The sequence below is a fragment of the Chelonia mydas genome, chromosome 1, assembly GCF_015237465.2.
Source record: "Chelonia mydas isolate rCheMyd1 chromosome 1, rCheMyd1.pri.v2, whole genome shotgun sequence".
In the NCBI taxonomy this organism is placed as follows: domain Eukaryota; kingdom Metazoa; phylum Chordata; order Testudines; family Cheloniidae; genus Chelonia; species Chelonia mydas.
Window position 1 is genome coordinate 187567163 of NC_057849.1, and position 20505 is coordinate 187587667.

A 20505-nucleotide genomic window follows, 5' to 3' on the forward strand; every position below is an offset into this window, starting at 1 on the left:
TTTTAGCTTTCAGACCTTTCTGAAGTGTGAAGAAACAACTTGTCTTTCATTTCAATCTTCTGCTCAATAAGATCAAAGCTTCGTGTTCAAGTCCCTCATTTTTTCTCCCCTTTTAGCAAAGGGAATCATGACGACTACATCACAGACAAATGCTAAGGAGGTTATCTATAGTAGAATGCATGTTTTCGTAAGGCAAACCCCATTTTTGTCGTTTAATGTTAGGATTTAAGGGTTGTAAATTGTTGCATAGATCATAATCACAAGATACAAATATGTCTCAAGTTCCAACTTCCTGTAGGTTTTATGAAACAATGGCCCTTTAAAATAGAATTATTAGCAATTCTTATTCATTTCCCTCCGATTATTATACTCAGCCCAGAGATTTGTGTGAATGTCTCCATGAGAAGGACTGCCACAAGTCATAATAGCCACTTGAGTTGATTGAGGGTAAATGTGGCTTTTATGAACAATCATCCATAATCACTGATGAGCAAGCTGTTTTAATCATTACTTGAGACAAAAGTTAAATGATAGGATTGTCAAATAATGTGTTAGCTAAGGGCAGGTCCTCACTACAAAATCAAGTTGACCTAAGTTAGTTCAATTACTGCAGTGGCTGTAAGTGGATGTGCTTTTGAGCGTCCACACTGCGCTCCTTGCATCAGCGGTGCACATCCTCACCTGGAGCACTTGCACCGATTTAACTGTCAATGTGGGGTATTGTGGGACGGCTTCTGAAAGGCAGCAGTCGATGTAAGCAATGCAGTGTCTACACTGATGCTACATTGACCTAACTACAGCTGCTTAAGCACTACACCTCTCGTGGAGGTGGAGTTATTAAGTCAGTGTAGTGGGCAAGTTACATTGGGGGGAGTTGCATTCTAGAGCAGACACTTACACACTAGGTCAGTATAAACTGCCTTATGTCAACCTAACTCTGTCGTGCAGACCAGGCTGAGTCTCTATTGGGAGTCATCTTTGCTTTCGTTCAATAATGCCATGATGGCCTTTGGAACTCTAGTGTGCTCTATGTTACAATGATCACATTTTTATGTCATTATCTGCAGTAAATCCATATGCATTTGCTTTGTACCCTATGTCCAGTCTTGACCTGCAAGGCACATTTTTAGATGTCTGATTTCCAGACCTTGCACAAAAACAGAAGGAAGAAAATTCTGGAAAAAACTAACGATGAGATGTTGATACACTGCCTCTGTGTGTAGCCCCAAACTTGCCTTTTCCCCCGCCTTTTGTGCCCTATTGCATGGCCAGCACCTATCTAAAGCATAAAGATGAAAACAAACAGCAAATGATATAGGACCTGGCCATGTAACCTGGCCCAAAAGGGGAAAAATGGTCAAGTTTTGGGCAGCACACAGAGGCTGCATATCAAGAATTGTTTAGCGTGTGGAATGTTTAGCACAAAGATATTACTAGGAATAGTGGAATGGAAATCAGAAAAGTAACCGTTTGGCTAAATCTTCTGGCATGACTTCCTGAGCAACAGAACATGTGTACCCCTTAGCTACATCTGATGCTTTCAGAGTTCCTACAGATAGTCCACCAGCTACATTTGTGGGACCCAGTCATTAACATAGTGTGGTAAGTGTGATTCTGGGGGTCTCCCACTCATACATGAGTACTGCAGCCTAGAGCCCAAGCTTACCCAGTAAGTGCAAATGAGCTCTGGTACCTACAGTTCTTCCCTTCAGGAACATAGGAGTGAACATAGTGACCAAACCCAATTATGGTTCTTAAATTTGAGTATTGTTTATTTTAACAGTAGGAATAAAGCATTGAGAAAAAAGGAGTTTAAAAAAAAAAAAAGTCTACACATGTCTATTCCCCTTAAAGGCCCATCCCCCAATACCTAGTGGGGCCTAACTTCCTCAGACACCTGCAGTGGGGAATCACGTACCCCAAACTCCCCCCTCCCCCCCCCCCCCACACACACCTTTGACAGAGTCTCTTTTGAAACCGCTATAGGCCTTTTGATCAATGCTTTCAATGAGCCTTTTCTCTTAACATCCCTCAAGTGTTTGCTAAGAAGGTACTTAACTTGAGCCATTCTGTTCCCTTCCCACTCGGTTTTCTTAACAGCCTACTATTAAACTCCACCAGGACAGCCATATAGCAAACATCCCAAACATCAGGTCAACACACCGTATTTATAAATTACACAGCACCTCCAAATCCATCACAGCAAGGCCTCTGCTTGCAAAAAACATACGATTATAACGTTCTAGATTCCGGTTCAAAGTTAATTTTTGTTGCTGCTGCCATCAAACTAAAATTTTAAGAGTAAGAATGCCCTGACCCCATTTAGTTCATTAAATGCTTCACCAACAGCAAGCATTGATCTCTTTTACTTGAGTTTTTGCTTCATTTAGCATGCGCAGGTCAAGCAATAATCCAAACCTCTCAGCACAGTTTGGAAAGGAAACTAGTGGACTCACCCATAGTTGTAAGATAATATTTTAACTAGTTTGTCCATCCAGTACTTGAATACAGGAATAAAACCGAGCGGACATAGGGATATAGGTCATTCCAAAATACCACAGGATCCCTCCCTGAGCTGATCAAGTTCTTCTCTACAAGAATAGAGATGGCTAGACTGAATCAATGTCTTAGGTAAATTCAAGATGACCAAGGAGGACAAGTCTTTTGCATTAATTGGAGTTCACATGGCTGTAGTGACCCAGGAGAGTCCCAGGTGCTTTCTGTTCAGCCCGTAGACTCTTGAAACTTTCCATGTACCTAAAATCAATGGCATTCTTGTGCCTAGCCTATATTTTAAGGAGTATAATTAAACTAAGTTAACGAGTATTACAGCTGACTGTTTGGATTGTATAGGCTAGGGACACAAGAAAGTAGACACACTTAACCAGTAAAAATCAACAAACAAGATAGAGGTGCTGAACCAGTACCCTCACAAAAGCCAGTTACATGACTTCAGATGGACAATTTAGAACTTGGTCTCCAAATGGAAATTTACCAGCCTAATTATACTGGTATCATCACACCAGTAAGTTTCCCCTGGTACAGAAGCCCTAGCTGCTCATCAGGCATTAAAGTAAAGCTGCACACACAAAAACGCTGCATCCCCTCCTGTGCTTGAAGAAGCTCAGCTCCCTCACCACCTTCTTCATTGGACTGATGAAATCAGGATTCTTCAGATGAGAGAAACTGATGTGGGAGCAGGAAGAGAACTCTTCCCTAGGTGGGCAGTTTCTCGTGTTCTTGCTCCAGTAGGTGGAGCATCAAAACATGAAAGAAGAATTATCCAAGATGGGAATACTATATCCACCTCTTCCACACAGGAAGATCTGTCACCCTCGCTGATTTTCTCCACCCGCTCCCTGGAAGAGAGGGAGACTGTGCCACCTTCCCTCCCTTAGCAATAATCCAAGAGAAACAGAGCAGTCCTGCCAGTTCCCTGTCACCAGTATAAGCCAGAGAAGAACTGATGGCTACATTACAGTCTCTACCAGGATATATCTTGCTTTGACATGTTTAAGAATTTCCCTTAGAGAATATATGGTAAATTTCATCATCATCAAGGAAACACAGAATTTCTTCCTTCCACTACTCAGGAAGTGTGGTGCTGCCATGGAAGGGTATACAGAGCTCAGGTTACAAACTTAGACCTTGGCTCAAATACCTGATTTGTTCTCAAGGTACTCACTGCAATGGTTTCTCAGAGCAACACCGATGGCTCTGGAGGGAGAGCTTCTGGAGGGCGGAAGATGCCAGAGTTTTCCAGAAATATATATTACGTATTATGCTGCCTTGCTCACCTCATTAACAATTAAGTGGCTGTGAACTTGTGTGACATTATTCCACTCCTCTACATTGATTCATGTAGCTTATTATGTCACTGAACTTGTCTCCCAATTAGGAGCACTACCTTGAAACCCATACTGCAGAGCAAAGGAATGTTTGTAATGTTGTAGTCATGTCAGTCCCAGGATAGGACTTGTTGACAATTAATTTAAATGATAGGATGTTCCTTTGACTTCTGAATTATCAGAATACAGTATAGACAGGGACTATTGATTACACTGTCGACCCTACTCATTCATATGTAAATACACAAAAACACAAACATTATGCCTCCACATGTCTTTTGGGATTATTTATTTTGCAGGATATTTAATCCTTTCTAGCCACGTGTCACACCCTGCATTATCACCTTGTGATGCCTGGTCACCTGAGCCAACCAAACCCAAATCCATCCATCACCTGTGAAACCGATAACTAGGAAGAGGTGAGTCTGAGTCTTAAAGGGTCAGTCCAACTTGTGACACCAAATGTATGTGTATAGGGAGCAGAGTGGGAAGAAACTCATGCAGCATAACCCTCTCCCAACCCCAGATTTCATGGGGCCCAGAGGAATCCACTGCGTGGAGAGGAGACTCTGAAATTTCACGTGAGGGAATTATGAAGAGGCTGTGGCTGGCAGAGAGAACAGGCAATTACTGTTTTGCATGGTCATCTCCCTCCAAACCTGCGGAATTTGCTGCACAAGTTAATGCTGTTTACTGCAGCACTAACTCCTGCATTTCCTGCCTCCGACCTAGGGTTGTCAGGTATCTGGTTTTCAACCAGAATGCTGGTCGAAAAGGGACCGCTGACACTGGTCAGCTGGCTGCTAAAAGTCCGGTTGGTCACAGCGGGACAGGCAGGCTCTACGCCCAGCTCTGCACAGCACCCAGAAAGTGGCCAGCATGTCCCTACAGCTCCTAGGCGGAGGGCAGCCAGTGGGGCTCCACATGTTGCCCCTGCCTGCAGGTGCCGCCTTGAGCATCACTGGGAACCATGGCCAATGGGAGTTGCAGGGGTGGTGCCTGTGGGCGGGGGCAATGCACAGAGCCCCCCAGCAATGCACAGAACCCTCTGGCCACCCCTCTACCTAGGAGCTGGGAGCCGTTCAGATTTCCTCCATCTCTGGGAAACGAAGGGGCCACCTGAGGTCAGTGCTACCCAGAACCCAACCCCCTTGGCCCAGCCTAGAGCCCTCTCCTACACCCCAAACCCCCCATCCCAGGTCCCACCTACAGCCTGCACCCCCAAGCCCCCACCCCCAGCCAGAGCCCTCATCCCCCTCCCACACCCCAATCCCCTGCCCCAGCCCTGAGCCCCCTCCCACACTCTGAACCTCTTGACCCCAGCCCAGAGCCCCCTCCCACTCTCCGAACCCCTCAGCCACAGCCCCACCCCAGAGCCCTCTCCTACACCCTAAACACCTCATTCCAGGTCCCACTCTAGAGCCTGCACCCCCAGTCAGAGCTCTCATCCCTTCCCACACCCCAACCCCCTGCCCCAGCCTGGTGAACATGAGCGAGTGGGGCGGGGGGGGGTGAGTGACAGAGAGGGCTCAGGGAAGGGAAGGGGCAAGGGGGTTTGGTTTTCTGCCATTAGACAGTTGGCAACCCTACCTACCACCCTCCTGGAGGGGGGATGCAGGGGACAAGCTCAACTAACATCAGCTGGGGGAGGGGGCGGCTGTCCTCCAGACTGATATCCCAGGACAGTGTGACTTTAGGGCCAAGAACCCAGTGCCCTTTTGCAGAAAGTAAACTCTCTCTTCTTGCAGGAGGAATTGAGCAAGTTTAGACTCATTTTCCATAGCCATCTACCCCCTGGCATGGTGTGGTGGGGTGGGGAGGGGAAGGAGGAAGAGAATGATCAGTGCTTTAATTTCTGCTTAGTTTTCATGTTATGTTGCAGTTTGTCACAGCTATTGAAGAGACAGCCCTGAGTAGTGATGTATGATCTTAGGCAACAAGATACTAATGATTATTTCTTGGCAGGTTAGCGTATACACACACACGCCATTTCAGCCTCAAGAGCACTCTGCAAACATTTACTAATTAATACTCAACATTCCTGCCCTTCCCTTTTACAGCCCCCTTCCTCCAGTCTTCCTCCTTTGTGTTTTCTTTCCCAGACACACACTACTACCCTCTCTCTACCTTCCTACATCTTTCCCTCTACCTCCCTAGGGAGTCTCTTCCTTCTCCCACCTCCAAAATCTGTCTCCTGCCACCTCAAGCCACCTCCTTGGGAAAGTCTCCCTTTCCCAGGCCACTGGTCCTCTCTTACAAGCTCATTCCTTCACCTTTAGTCATGTCTTCCATTACCCAACCCAGCTGGAGCAGCAGCAGGAACACTGAAGACCCTGAGAGCAGCAGGAAGTTGCAAAAGGGATGGGGGGGGGGGGGAGATACGGGAGGGTAGGGGAGGTATTCAGTGCTGAAGGAAAGACAGAACAATGGGGGTGGCAAGCAAAAATGAGGGCAGTAAAATACTCAGCGAAGAAGGAGCCAGGGGACAGAGGAGGACACGCTATGCTAGTTGGAAAATCGGTCCTTTTTTTCTCCTGATCAAGAAGTTCCTGGGTGTGGTAAGCTCTCCTCCTGCAAGTCTATGTGCAGCAGAGAACTAGCCCAAAGCAGAGAACAGCTAGAAGCAAGCTGTCTGGAAATATGACTCATCCCCCCCACCAAAGAAAAAAAAACCACTTTTTTCACTGAACCATGACTCTTTCTAAAAATGGACATTTTCACCAAAAATTATCTTTTTAAAATATTTTCCTTTTTCAACCAGACCTGAAAAGGAAAATCTGTTTCCCCCGCCCCGTCAGTGACAACATGAACACACACACACACAACCGCCCCACACCAGGAAAATCAAAACCAAAAATTTTCTGTGAAAAGGTTTGCAAAAAACAAAAACACACAAAAAAAACAAATAAAAGGTTAATCCTTCTCAAAACCCAGAGTGAAAAATTTCATTTTCAGAAGAAAAAAAAATTTCCCCTCCTTTCACACCAACTGTACTTCTTAATATTAATAAAGATGGCTTGTAAAAGGAAAAAATACGTTGCCCTCTTTTCTCATTATTTATGGTATTAAAAAAATGAAGCTACAAAAGGTTGGGTTCTTTCCCTTTGCAAGTATAAGGACTAGCAAGTCTGGTGGAAAACTCTTCAGTAATTGTGAACTTTTCCACAAGAGCTTTTCTCAGCAACTGAGTCCAAGCCTCAACTTCAAACAGCTGCCCACACAGTTATCTTTAGAGCACTCTTGTGAGCTTGAGTCTGTTGATCTTGATTGGGAGATCTTGCCCCGGGCTGTGTAGACATACTGTAGGAATCCTAGTCATGGACCAGGACTCCATTCTGCTAAGTGTTGTACAAACACAGAACAACTATAGTCCCTGTCCCCACAGAGCCTACAAACCTCAATTTCTAATGAAAACCCCCCCAACACAGACACACAAAAACTGCTGCTCTTTTTTTTTTTCCTCCTTTTTTAGGAAACCTTGAAGACTTTTTAAAATGAATCATGAAGTTTTCAAGTGTCTACAAGCTCTTTAACCGCACCTTTAAGGAATGGCAAGAGGAAGGGAATGAATAGAAAGCAATAGGAAAGGAAGGAGGAAAAGAAATAGAGAAGCAACAAGAAGACAAAAACACCAAGAAAAAAATGCCTTTGAGTCCCTGGTAAACTGTCAGAATCACTCGGATATCACGCTGATGCGCAGGGGGAGCTCTGTCAAGAGAGCTATTGTCCAGGAACAATCAAGTGGGTTTAAAATGAGGGATTTCAAACCTGGGGGGGTGGGGGGGGGGGGAAGAAGGCCAACGTCAGCTCAGATCAAACCACTCTTCTTTGGGAGATGGCTTGGTGGTGTCAGGGAATGGCTCTCCCTTCTGAAGCTAGAAATCAGGCATTCAAATCCCCATGCAGCTTTAACAGGGGAAAATAAAAATTGTTGCCTTCTTTGAGGCTCCCTGACTCTTGGTGACTAATTCACTATAATCTCTCTCTCCCAAGTGACTCTCCTTATAAGGCTCTTTGATTTAAGCTCTTACCTACTGACCATGCCCTGCTTCAATCATCTCAACCCGTTCCACCAGTTTGGATGTCAGCAGCAGAAAGTAATCAGGGCACTAACTCCCTGCCCCAGTGCTAGGGAAAGATTTTTACAGCTTCACACACCCCTGCACCAGAGACTGCTCCATGTTGTAAGACTTCCCAGGTGTCTTTCTGCACAACTGACTTTGCTAGGGCCCACAACACAGAGAACTGTCTGCATTCTGGCTGTAGGTTGTCACTTTATTTCACATTTGTATCCTGATCACACAGATGCACTAATAACCAAAAAAACCCACAACCCAACACCACTCCAACCTTACGCAGGATATTCACATTAGCAGTGACAGAAATACTTCTCTTTTGGAGTGGTAGCCGTGTTAGTCTGTATCAGCAAAAAGAATGAGGAGTACTTGTAGCACCTTAAAGCAGGTATGCTTTCTTGGCTGGGCCTCTGCACGGAGCAGGCTCGACTTATTAGTGACTCTGAGGCAGGGGATTATAAAATTAGTGATTCTGGCTTAAACAGAGAACTGATGATTGAGAATTTAGGTCAATAGATCTCTCCCCCCTATCCACATCCCCCTATCCTCACCAAAAAAAAAAAAATCTCTGCATGTTGCTGGCTAATTACAGTAGCCAATACACAAAATCAACTCCTTTCTCTTTCTGTGTGTTAGATATATAAAGGGGTACAAGACCTTTGTGCCAGCCATACACAAGCCAAGTAGTGTGAAATTATCAGTCTTCCCTTCGCAAGAATTCTCATGTGAAAGGAATATTGTGAAGAAACTGTGTGGTTGGGAGAGGGGCAGAGGGAGGGGTGAGCCAAGGTGAAAGCTCACCATCTCCAGTGGTGAATTCTGCTTTTCAGTGTGAAAGTTGTGATATTCTACTTTCAGAATTGCCAGCTTCCTCTTCACAGCACCAGCGCTACTAGGATTTTGCAGTGGGATGAGGAATGCAGCGTGAACATTAGTGAGGAGATTTCAGGCTGATACTTCAAGCAATCATTTTTAAATTTAACTTTCATTTAAATAGTTGTCAATCACTTTAGCCTGTGGTGTATAAGCACCGTCGTAGGGAGATATACCAGGTATTTAACAGTTATTCAGTCGAGCAGAGAAAGGCATAAGATTCAATGGCTAGAAGCTGAAGCTAGATAGATTCAAACTAGAACAAAGACAAATTTTTAACAATGAGAGTGATTAACCATTGGAACAAACTACCACAGGAAATGGTGAGCTCTCCATCTCTGGATGCCTTTCTAAATGATATGCTCTAGTCAAACACAAGTCACTGTGCTCAATACAGGAGTAACTGGAGACATTCCCCAGCCTATGTTATAGAGGAGGTCAGAGGAGAACCATCTAATGCTCCCTTGTGGAGTTAAAATTTATGAATCTATTGATCGTTTTCTTGGTAACCAAAAATGGGGGAGGAGAAGCATTCTCCCCCCCCCCCCCCCCCCCCCAATAGCTGTAGTCACAGACAGAGTAAAGAATACCCTTAGCAATGTGTGATATTGCAAAAGAACGAGGCTCCATAGGGCTAGAATTTTAGCAATGGTATTTGATATGGCCTCTTACTTGCCCTTATCTCCTCCTTCGTTGGTATACAGAGCCCTGATTGTTATCAGGTAAATATGGTAGATTTGTGATTATTCAAGATCATTGTAATTATATTTGCTGAAATACACAGGCATAACAAATACAAATAACAAGTAACGTTGGAGGCAACGTTGCTGAGCAATTATTTAGGTCTCAGCAGGTGTGTAATATACACATGCTGCGGGGGCCATTCTGCAACTGGTTTTGCATGCTTCCTTTGGCCGTGTGGAAAGATGCCACAATTAGGCCTAACTAAAAGGTATGGTCAGCATCCCTTCCTTCCATTCTCTCCAAAGTAGGACACCACATTCTCTCCCTGTGCTGCTGGTATCACTCTGCATGCCTGTCCTCCGAGAGTGCTGTCCTCTGCCGAGAGGATGCTGTGAAGTAACAGACCAGAACATCACAGGATGCACTGATAAAAATAGTTAGGCAGCATGATAGGTGTGAAGTCACAAACTCAGTTGACAGATTGTGATGATGTAAAGCACACTGCTGTGAGGACAACTTTTAACCATGTTTGCAGTAACCAGGTCGGGTAACAGTCAGAAGCAGTTACAGAAATACAGTTGTACTTGCAGTACATGTGGAAGCTTAAATCTCCCCTCATTTTTCCCCCTTTGTGATAAGCAGTGAAACAAATTTGATCAACCATAGGTAGCAGTTCTCTATCTCATTCCAGCAGTGTTTATTGTTAGATCTCCTTAATTGCAAAAAATAATTGCGTTTGGACTTATTCATGGTACTTTTTGGAGGCTGTTCGGGTTTGTCTGCTGTCTTTTTGCTCTGTGTGCCTAGCCCGATAGCCCTGAGCGGGGTTCTTTACACACAACTGCAATACAAATTATAATAGGATTCAATTCTGAGCACCTGCTGCGGAGCCACGATTCCTTCCAAAAATCAAAAGATGACCAGATTCTCTCAGAATTTGACCCAAAAGCCTCACACGCTGTTTGGCGAAAATAAAGTGTAACATTCAGGACACACAAAATTTGATGCATTTCAAAAGCTCTTTAATTCCCCAATAAGTCACATCTTAGTCTGTAAATTTATTTGAAAATTACTTTTAGAAAAGTTTTTTTTTTTTAAAAAAGTAATGCTCAAAAATCTTTGCTGCAAAAAGAGGGTAAAAACCTCAGAGGCACATCCAGTCACTTCAGTAAGATGCTTTAGTATGCAAAGTGGCGTATGGAGTTTTGCCATGTAGCGCCCATGATTTTAAATGGGAATTACATGGTTAAAAAACCCTGAATGATGCTTTGAAAGCATAGGGGGATTATGGCCTGTTACCAGGGTTGCCAAATGCACAAGAACATCTGTATTGTACAAAGGAAAATGTGTGCCATATGCATGTATTAGTTGAAACAGGAAAATAGAGCCATTTCTTTATGATAGGAAGTGATATAATTGACAGGAAAATCAGTGGGGCCTGTGACAATCCAAGACCCGACGAGACCGCAGCGTGACTCAGACATTGCCTAGGTGGGATTGTGTTGCAATAGCTCCACACAGCGGTTACGACAGGAATTGTTCACAATTACAAAGGCCGTGCCAGCACTTTCGTTGCAGACAGCTTTTCTGTCTATGGCCGAAGGGGAATGGAGTGCAGCACTCTCCATACACAATGTTCTGCTCAAGTCTTCGTCTTAGTAAGACCTACCAAATTCCTAAGCATTTGTACAGAATGCACTAGGCGCTACCAGAAACAACAATGAATACAACTGGCCTGGCTGGGAGCTTCTCAGAGTATTTTTCACCAAGACAGTGTGAGCTAGAACAAAATAGTAATGTATTCTTCTGGTCTCTTCTTCTCCCATCCCTCTCTTTCCCTACACTATTTTTTCCTGCTTTTCTTAGTTCCCACTCCACCACTGATTATATACCTATTTATATTTAGAGTCAAAAATTCTCTCACAAATTGCTCACTTTCCCACAAGTCTAGCTGTAGTTTATAATTCCTCTTTAGTTTACCAGGCAGCCTGGGATTTCACTATCATCCCTGATAAATCTCACCCACCTCGATGAATCATATCATCTTACCATAAATGACAAAGAGGATACTCTGAGTTTGAACTTTCTTTTTAACCTTTATTGAAACTACTGTCTGAACTCTCCCTTGGTACAAGGACCACCCCCCTTGAAGCTCTGTCATCCCTCTCTTTTTTTTTTTTAAACTGTATATTTATATACAAGACATTATGTCATAAAAAGGGGCTTCACAAGACAACATCACTTATGCAAAAGAAATCTCACATCACTGAATGCTTTCTGCAGCCTTGTTTAGTAGTTGCATCCCTCATTTTCCATCTTTGTCCCATATATGAACCTCAGGAAGTGGAGATAAGTGTCTTTGATAATCTTCTGTATTCGTATGTGCAAAGCTATTCATTCACGAAACACCTATGGACTTCACGGTCATAAATAGTATTTAACACACATGATCTGCCACATCAAAAATATCGCACCACCCAGTTCTGATTGTGTTAAAGGAATCGCTCCCCTAGTTGTAATATATGTAGAAGCCCAACAAGTAGTGTGTTGTACTCTCATCTACAATACTACGTACTTATGTTAGGATTTACATATTTCAGAAATTCTGCCCCGCAGAGGGCAGTGATGTGTACACACACCACCCGTGAATGACACATTACATATATCAAATCAAAGTTCAGCACTGGTACAAACAGGCACAATGCCATGAAGGGCAATGGCATTGTGTCCATTTATGTTGGCAGTCAGTATAGCCCATTCATCTTAAGTAATACTAACTTTTCCCCCATTACTAGATGACAAGATATTCCTCTCCCTGATAATTTACCATGTCCATTGAAATCCTCTATCTTCCCTGCCTCCTCCCCTTTCCGTGTAATCACAACAAGCCACACCCTCTTCTTACTCCTTCCTCAGGAAGCCGCATGCTTTTGTCATCATCTTGTTGCCTTCAACAGATCCTCTCCTGTATGATCAGCTGCTTTTATGTTTGAAAAACCAACAATCAAACTCCCTAAACAACAAAGAGTCCAGATAGCTTTTAAACCTTAAGAAATAGAAAAGCTTAAATAAAAGGGAACGGTCAGATACTCCCAAGGATTGATTTTCCTCCCTTTCTCCTCCTCTCCTCAATGTGTTAAAATAAAACACAGCCCTGATGGACACAACAAATTTTTACTGTCTGCTTGAAGACTTGAATGAGGGACAATAATGTTTCACCAGGACTGAGTAAAATAAATTCGTGAATTAGAGCACATGTCCCAAAGTGTAAAGGCCCATGTTTCGCATTAAAAACAGTGCTTTAAGAACACGCAGAGTACTCTAATTCCACCTGCACTAATTCGATTCTGCCACGCTAGTTGCTTTTATTACATTGTTAGAGTTGATCTTGAATTTGGTTTTCCACATCCTGAAGCACAGCCATGCTGTTTGCAGATCTCACTGCAGCTGTATGGCAATTTGGCTTTGAACAGAGAAATGGCTGAACTCGAGTCAGAATTCTGAGGTTTGGCTTTGACTGATATCTTTTAGAAACTGAATAGTTAGAAGAAAGCACCACTTTCCTCAGCCAGTGCTATTGCCAACTTGATTACTTCTTCTCCAGGGCCTCTTCTGATGGTGGCCCAACATGTCTTGGGGTGGTGAGGAGGCTTTTCCGTCTCTCCTCCTGATGGCCAGTCCTGGTAAGATCCTCTTCCAGATGTTTCTGCAATACCCACTTTTCTGGTCTCACACCGTCCCCTCCGCTTAGGGGTGAGTAAGAAACTTGAGATCACAAATTGGATCAGAACTCTGCTTATAGGGCCAGATCCTGCACCGCTGAAGTCAACTAGAGTTTTTCCATGAACTTCAGTGGGAGCAGGATGAGCACCGAAGTCTTCAGAGCAGCTACTAGTCTCATTCCTTACTCTTGCAGTCTGCATGTTGATAGCAGCTCTTTACCACCATTAAACCTCTACTTAAAGGAGGCAGATTTGAACACCCTCATTTAAACTTACTTATATTAGCCCCCTACTTCAATAGTACAATCAGAAGAGCATTTTAAGTAAGGTCTTTGAACATTCCAGAGTGCTTTAGTCTATTTTATTGATCAAATACCAAATAATCACAACATAACAGTTGTTTTTATAATTGATAGAATGATCAATTGTCTTTTTTCAGTAAAGGGTAATAATCGTTAATTGTGGTTAAGGGTGGTATGAACTTTCCATATAGCAAATCTAATTGGTCTTAAATTGGTATCTGCTATAAATTTTTTCACTACATGTTACAATTACAACAGCAAGTTATTAAAGTATAATAGAAAGAATTATCCTGAATTCATACATTTGGTTTTGTGTGGTGATGTGGTTGACTAAATATTGACTGTCAGTCAATTGACTAAAGATTATATACCATGCAGGTGACCGTGTCAGTCTGGCCAAAACCAAATAACTCAAATATTTGAGATTTGGACAAATATCATCCTAATTACACAAAGAAATGAACACGCAAACTCTGTGTAGTATCTTTTCTATGAAATGGAGTTAAATTAGCATCCACTGCTACAACCTTTGTTTGGTTTCTCTCTCTCTCTCTCTCTTTTTTTTTTTAAATGTGTACATTTTGTTTTTCAGTTTTATCTACTTTGCATTCAGAGAACTCAAGATGAACCAAAGCAAGAACCATTCCCCAGACACCAAGAAACAAAATCTCAGTGGTTTGAATTAACAGGACCTGGATCTGAATCACTCCCAATATAGACATTTGGATTTACAATGCAAAAAACCTTTGCCAACAAAATTTTACAAAACCCAGTTTTCTCCTTTCTAGTATAAAGGGGGTGGCATTCCAACCTTGTTCCTAGCATTGTATATGCAGACAGATCTCATCCAAACTTACCACCTTCCTTAAGTTTGCCTCTGTTAACTGAAACAGCAAGAAAAACTTCAGCTCACAATTTCTCCAGAGCATGGCTCTTCCTAGAGGTTCTCCCTGGCTGGACATCTCTATACCTTGCCCCTAATTCCCTGTACTTCCAAACATTCAAACCCTTTCATGCTCCTGGGTTAGAACTAACAGAACTACCTGGTCTGCTAGGGTGAGTAAGCAGTAAAAGCCTACATCTCTGTGCGGGGTCCTAGCATCTGAGATGAAATGGAGTCAGCAGAAGAACTCTACACATCACAATGCAGATCCAAATCTTAGCACAGATGTGAACTGTACAGCACTGGGGGAGGAGAAGAGAAAAGATATACAATAAGAGATGCACACAGCCTGGAAAATCCTGCATTTATTGCACCCACATCGCATAGCTTCTTTTTAATGAGAAAGTGTTTATTGAACTTCAGTATTATTGTTTTCTCTACTTGGGGTGTGTCAGTTACTGGACAAACTGCACCTCTCACCTGCTTCCGGTCCCATCAAGTTCACCCCTTCTATGTCTCAAGCTTTGGGCCATCTCCAGCTCTTAGGGTGTAATCATGTTATTTTTTCCCATTCTCAGACTGGGTACCAACCATGGCGACCTCAGCAGATCAGGGCTCAGACTCTTACTGAGCTAGCACGAGCGTAGATAGCAGCGTAGTCGCCGTAGCAGCAGTGGAGGCATGGCTGAGCCATGAGCTAGCATGAATATGTGTATACAAGCAGGGGAATCAGACCCCTGGCTCGTAGTGTAGACACAGCCTAAAAAGAACAAAGTAACTAATGTGATATTAGGAGGTACTGCAAAGGAGAAAGAGCACAGCTCCTGTGAGTGATGCAATGACGCTACTTGATAAGTTTCTGATGTCTTCAAAGATGCAGACTGCCTACAAGAAGAGAAAGTAGACACACAATACTGTAAGAAAGGTGTCAGTAGGTATAAAAGGCAGGTTTTGCAAGAAGCTTGACTGACTAATAATGTTGGGACAATGAGGGGAATAGAAAAGTGACTGGATAAATTTACTATTTTTAGATGAAAAATGGTGACCTAAGGCTGTATGTGGACTGCAAGGATCAGAAAACAACTAAGACAGACATTACCAGTGCTACAGCAAGACCAGACTTACTTCCTGTGTCACTTCCAACGTGAGGCTTTTATGATACATCTCTGGCTGAAAAAAGCAGAAAGCCAAATTGCTTTCGATACACAATTTGGCATTGTGTCCTGAGAATGTTGTTTGGCATGCGCCCCCCAGCTGAGATATTCCACAACAAACAGGTAGAAATTGGAAGAGCATATTCAGAAGATATTCAAGTCAATAAGAAACCCCAATCCAAACACAACAGCAGATGGCACAAATCAAAAAAGCATGAAACCAAGAAAATAGATTTGAAATTAAGCCACATTAAAGACCAATCAGTTGAGAGTGTAGAAACTCATTTACTTCTGAGACAAGCTTGCAACTAAAAATAAATAGCTGGACCATGAAAAGTTAGCTGTAAAATAGACATTTAACTCAACAGCACTAAACAAACCTTCACTTTATGGCTTGGGAATTAAAGTTTATATACCTATGCTTGATTCGGATGTTTGTTCAGAAACTGTACGCGATTAGAAAAAATCACCTGTATTGCTATATACGTCTACAGGCAACACAATTTACCCTTTCTACCACTCTTCTTGCTTTAGTGCAGAGGCTCTTAACCTTTCCAGACTCCTGTACCCCTTTCAGGAGTCTGATTTGTCTTGAGTACCCCCATGTTACACCTCATTTAAAAAACTACTTGCTTACACAATCAGACATAAAAATACAAAAGTGTCACGGCAACTATTATTGAAAAAGTTCTTACTGTCTCATTTTTACCCATGTAACTATAAAATAAATGGACTGGAATATTAATATTGTACTTACATTTCAGTGCATAGGATATAGAGCAGCAAATTTTAGCAACTCAAGGACCCCCATTTTGATTTAAAATTTTTTGCAGACCTTGAAACCCCCACTCAGCTCCAGGCCCAGCCCATACTCTACCCCTTCCCCCAAGGCCCCACCCCTGCCCCACCTCTTTCCACCCCCTGCCCTGAGTGCACCCCATCCCTACTCCTCCCAGCACCTCCTTCATGCTGCTGAACAGCTGTTCCCCAGCATTCAGGAGGCACTGGTAGGGAGGGGAAGGAGTTGAGGGAGGGATGGGGAGAAGTTGATCAGTAGGGCTCGTGGACCGACTGGAGTACTCTCACAGGCCCCCAGGGACCCAAGTCTGCGGAACACTGGTATAGAGAGCAGTATGAACAACTCATTGTCTTTATGAAATTTTCGTTTGTACTGACTTTGTTAGTGTTTTTTATGTAGCCTGTTGTAAAACTAGGCAAATATCTAGTTGAGTTGATGTACCCCCTGGAAGACCTGATGTACCCCTGCACGTACCCCTGGTTGAGAACCACTGCTTTAGTGCATCTGAGAAAGTTTCTCTAACCTGGTTCAGATTTTCCAGGTCAGAAACAGTAAAATTTTCAGAAGTGCCGACATGACTTGGAGAGTCACTGTTCAACTTTTCTCTCTACTCATACAGACAGATGTGTGTGTTGTTTGTGTAACATGCCTCTGTGTGTTTTTCATGCCTCATTCTGACTGAGCAGTCCAGGTCAGACAAACATACAAGTCATTTTCTTACTGGACATAACACAGTGACTGAGATGTTATGTGAAGGGGAGGGGGAAAGAACCTACCGCCGTTGGCTGAAAATTAAAACACTGGCGATCTTAGCCAACACCTACATTAGCAGAAAATGTGTGTGTGCACATGCGCACACACATGTGTTCAATCAGATATATGTTCATGAACATAGCTGGCCATTAGCTAATTCCCAGTTTGCATGCACACAATTTGCACATGCATGCTGAAGTTAGGCACATACAAATTTTGGCATGTATCTAACTGAAAACCCTGCCTACAGAAAAATACATATAATATAGCAGATAACTATGGTGGATAGTAGCAGTTAAGAATCTCACTCTCTACCCAAAGTGTTACACTACATCCATCTCAGTAGCATCTGAATACCAGGTGATCAGAACTTAATTAATTACTCCCTGTTTTTCACATGTTCATAACTTTCTAAGTAATTAAATTTAGAATTGAAATCTTTCAAGCTCTGTTTCAGCCCAAAGTGGATTTGGGAAAATTTGAGCAAAAACTTTGCACTTGATTATGACTTCTGTATTATTTGAGATTTTCAGAACAGTCCCTTTTCATTGTGGACCAAACTTTTCATTGTGGACCCTTTAATTGCTTACCATAAAAAAGAATTAATTACTGCATATGCTTTCAGATATCTGGTTTCACCAAAATGGTAGTAACTTTTACTAAAATTCAAGGGTAGCTTTACAGTGCAAGCAGAGTTGCTGGTCTAACAAAATGTTAGAAGCAGCAAAACAGTATATGATAGTGTTTGAATGATTGCTGCCAAGTAAGCAGCACACATTTGCTGATTTGCCTAGGTCCTCCTGCTAATGCTTTAACCAGGGAACTCAAACTCCAATTCTGGGCACCTCAGAATGCTTGTAGGATTGAGACCTACATTAGCTCTGAAGATAATGTTTACAAAGAGACACAGAAGTTTTCTTTGAAAACAGATTTCCATGCAGACACAAAGGTTCTGATTTTCCTCTCATTTATGCCCATGTAAAAAAGTTAAAATAAGAAAAAATAAGGGAAGGTTCCCCTCCTCTACTCAAAACAGACTTCAGCTCCCTTGTTCTCTCTGGTTTAGGTAGACAGCATTCCCTTCATCGACCCCTGTTCCTTGACAAGCATGGCAAGAACTTCCCCTCCTATCTCAATCTACTTTAACAGCCATCCATGGAACTCAGCTGACTTTGGTAGGTTTACACCTAACTTTATGCTGGAGTGAGAAAAGAATCAGTCCAGATTCTGTTATGAAATCTTTATGTTCCTGCACAGATTCTAAACTTTGACACAAAAGGGAGGCCTTTACAAATGCATCATCACAGGAATAAAAGAAAACCAGAAAGAAAAAATAACAAGAACTCAGCTTACTCACCAGCTGAAAGCAGGAAGGCACAGACCATAGAAATCACATGCAATATGGCTACCTTAAGGTAGAAAGTGCCTGTTGCTCCCAAATTTAAAGGACTAGCAACCAGAAAGGGATCCTGGGAAAAGTTTTTAATAAGAACATGTAGGTATACTGGGGAGTTTGGTACTTAGGGATGGGCTTGATTTTGAATCTTTCTGAGGCTAAAGTAGTTAGGTGTGAGGTAAACTAAAGCTTTAACACTGGAGTATGGGTAATAGTTTTGATTTTAAGTCTTCCTTTGATATTTATGTTTCTGTAATAAAAACTTAAATGTTTTTTGGACTTTCCAGTGTTTCTTTTGCCAATAGTTTACCTCACTCTACTGTAGAGTATTTCCTCAGTGGTGCTTGTAAGCACTACTACTGAAGGAAGCTCTTTTGTGTGGCAGTTAGAAACTCCAGTACAGCCTTTTCATTTTCACAGAAGTAATCACCTATTCCTAGACAGCCCATAGTATTAGGCAAGTGCAAAGCAACATCACTGGATCATCCTCTCTGCCATGAAGAGGAGGCATGCCTGCTACTACTTCCCTATGTGAACTCCCCAGGGAAGTAGAGTCACAGCAGGCCCAGTGTTGCTGATTCTTGTGATTTTTACCTGTCTCTCATGATAGTTGGTGTTTTTCTTGAAGCTGCAGCTCCTGAAGTCAAGGGATTACATGAGAAACTCAGCTTTGAAATTGTGACCTAAAGGCTCAAGAAGTAGAAAGCAAAGCAAATAATAAATAATAATACTAAAAGTATTATTTTTAAGAAATCTGGAGATTTTAAGCCAATCTCGTGATTTTTGAATGCTTGAGGTTAACATTAGTGCAAGCCTGGTGGTTCCAAGTGCAGGGATTGTAACTCTGCCTGGCCTGCTTATAGGCTGTGTGAGGCAAAGGGAATATAAAAGTACCTGGTGTGTAACAATAAAACTTCCCTATTTGGATCCAACCATAACCCATTAAAGGGATGTCTGATCATGGTGATGACGGCTGTGGGTAGCTGTCCAAAAGCACGATCTAGAAAACTGCAGTAACTCATTGCGGAGGCATAGCGGCTGCAACTAGCCTGGCAGCTGTATGGATGCTTCCATTTTTGGATGCCACACACTGGTGGCTGTGAGGCCTGGCCTACACCCAAAAATTAGATTGACCTAGCTATTTCACTCAGGATTGTGAAAAATTTTACACCAAGTGCGACATAGTCAGGTCAACCTAACCCCCACTGTAGATGCAGCTCGGTCGACAGAAGAATTCTTCCATTGAAAAAAGCGGTCGCCTCTCCAAGAGGTAGATTACCTACATCAGTGGAAAACACCCTTCCAATACACCAGCATAGCTGCAGCACTGTAGCTATGTTGCTGTAGCTGCTGTCGCGTAGACGTGGCCTGAGAGATTAACTGAGCTCTGAGAGTGTTAGTGAGACCAGGTGGGTGGGGTAATATCTTTTATTGGACCAGCTTCTGTTGGTGAGAGAGACAAGCTTCCTAGCTTACACTGAGCTTCCAGAAGACGAGCTCTGTGTAGCTCGAAAGCTCGTCTCTCTCACCAACAGAAGTTGGTCCAATAAAAGATAGTACCTCACCCACCTTGTCTCTCTTATGTCCTGGAACTGACACAGCCACAACGACACTGCATGCAACTCTGAGCGTGCTGTCAATGTAATTCTGAAGGAAAGTATTGGAAAGGAAAGTTTTAGGACCCTGTTAATAACCAGGATCAGATGAACATCTAACATTCCGATTTGAACACGATATAGCAAACATTCCAATCCTAGAATGCAAATATATTTCTATCTTTGTGGGGACTAAGGGAAGTCTCCTCCCCTATCTTCTACCTGCAAACATTTCTTTTCCCTGTTCCTTTAGGAGGAGCTGTGAAAGCTAGATCTTCAATTCTCTCCCCTTTGAAGCCTAGGGAGGGGAGCACAAACAGACGGAGCTGCCCTGGAGGTATTCTCTCCCCTTCTCCCAGTAGGAGAACCACCACACAGGCAGAGATAACAAGAGCGCTGACCTGAACTCATACATTGAGT

At 42.9% G+C, this 20505-nt stretch overlaps 1 protein-coding gene across 1 annotated transcript in view; it reads right to left on the reverse strand.

Moving 5' to 3' along the window:
• The window catches only part of EPHA3 (EPH receptor A3), a 713608-nt gene extending 695097 nt beyond the window's left edge, over window positions 1-18511 (reverse strand). The window contains exon 1 of the mRNA XM_043538478.1: window positions 18452-18511. The gene's annotated coding sequence lies outside the window, so the exon portion shown is untranslated. The remainder of the gene's footprint in view (window positions 1-18451) is intronic.
• Between the last annotated feature and the right edge of the window lie 1994 nt (window positions 18512-20505).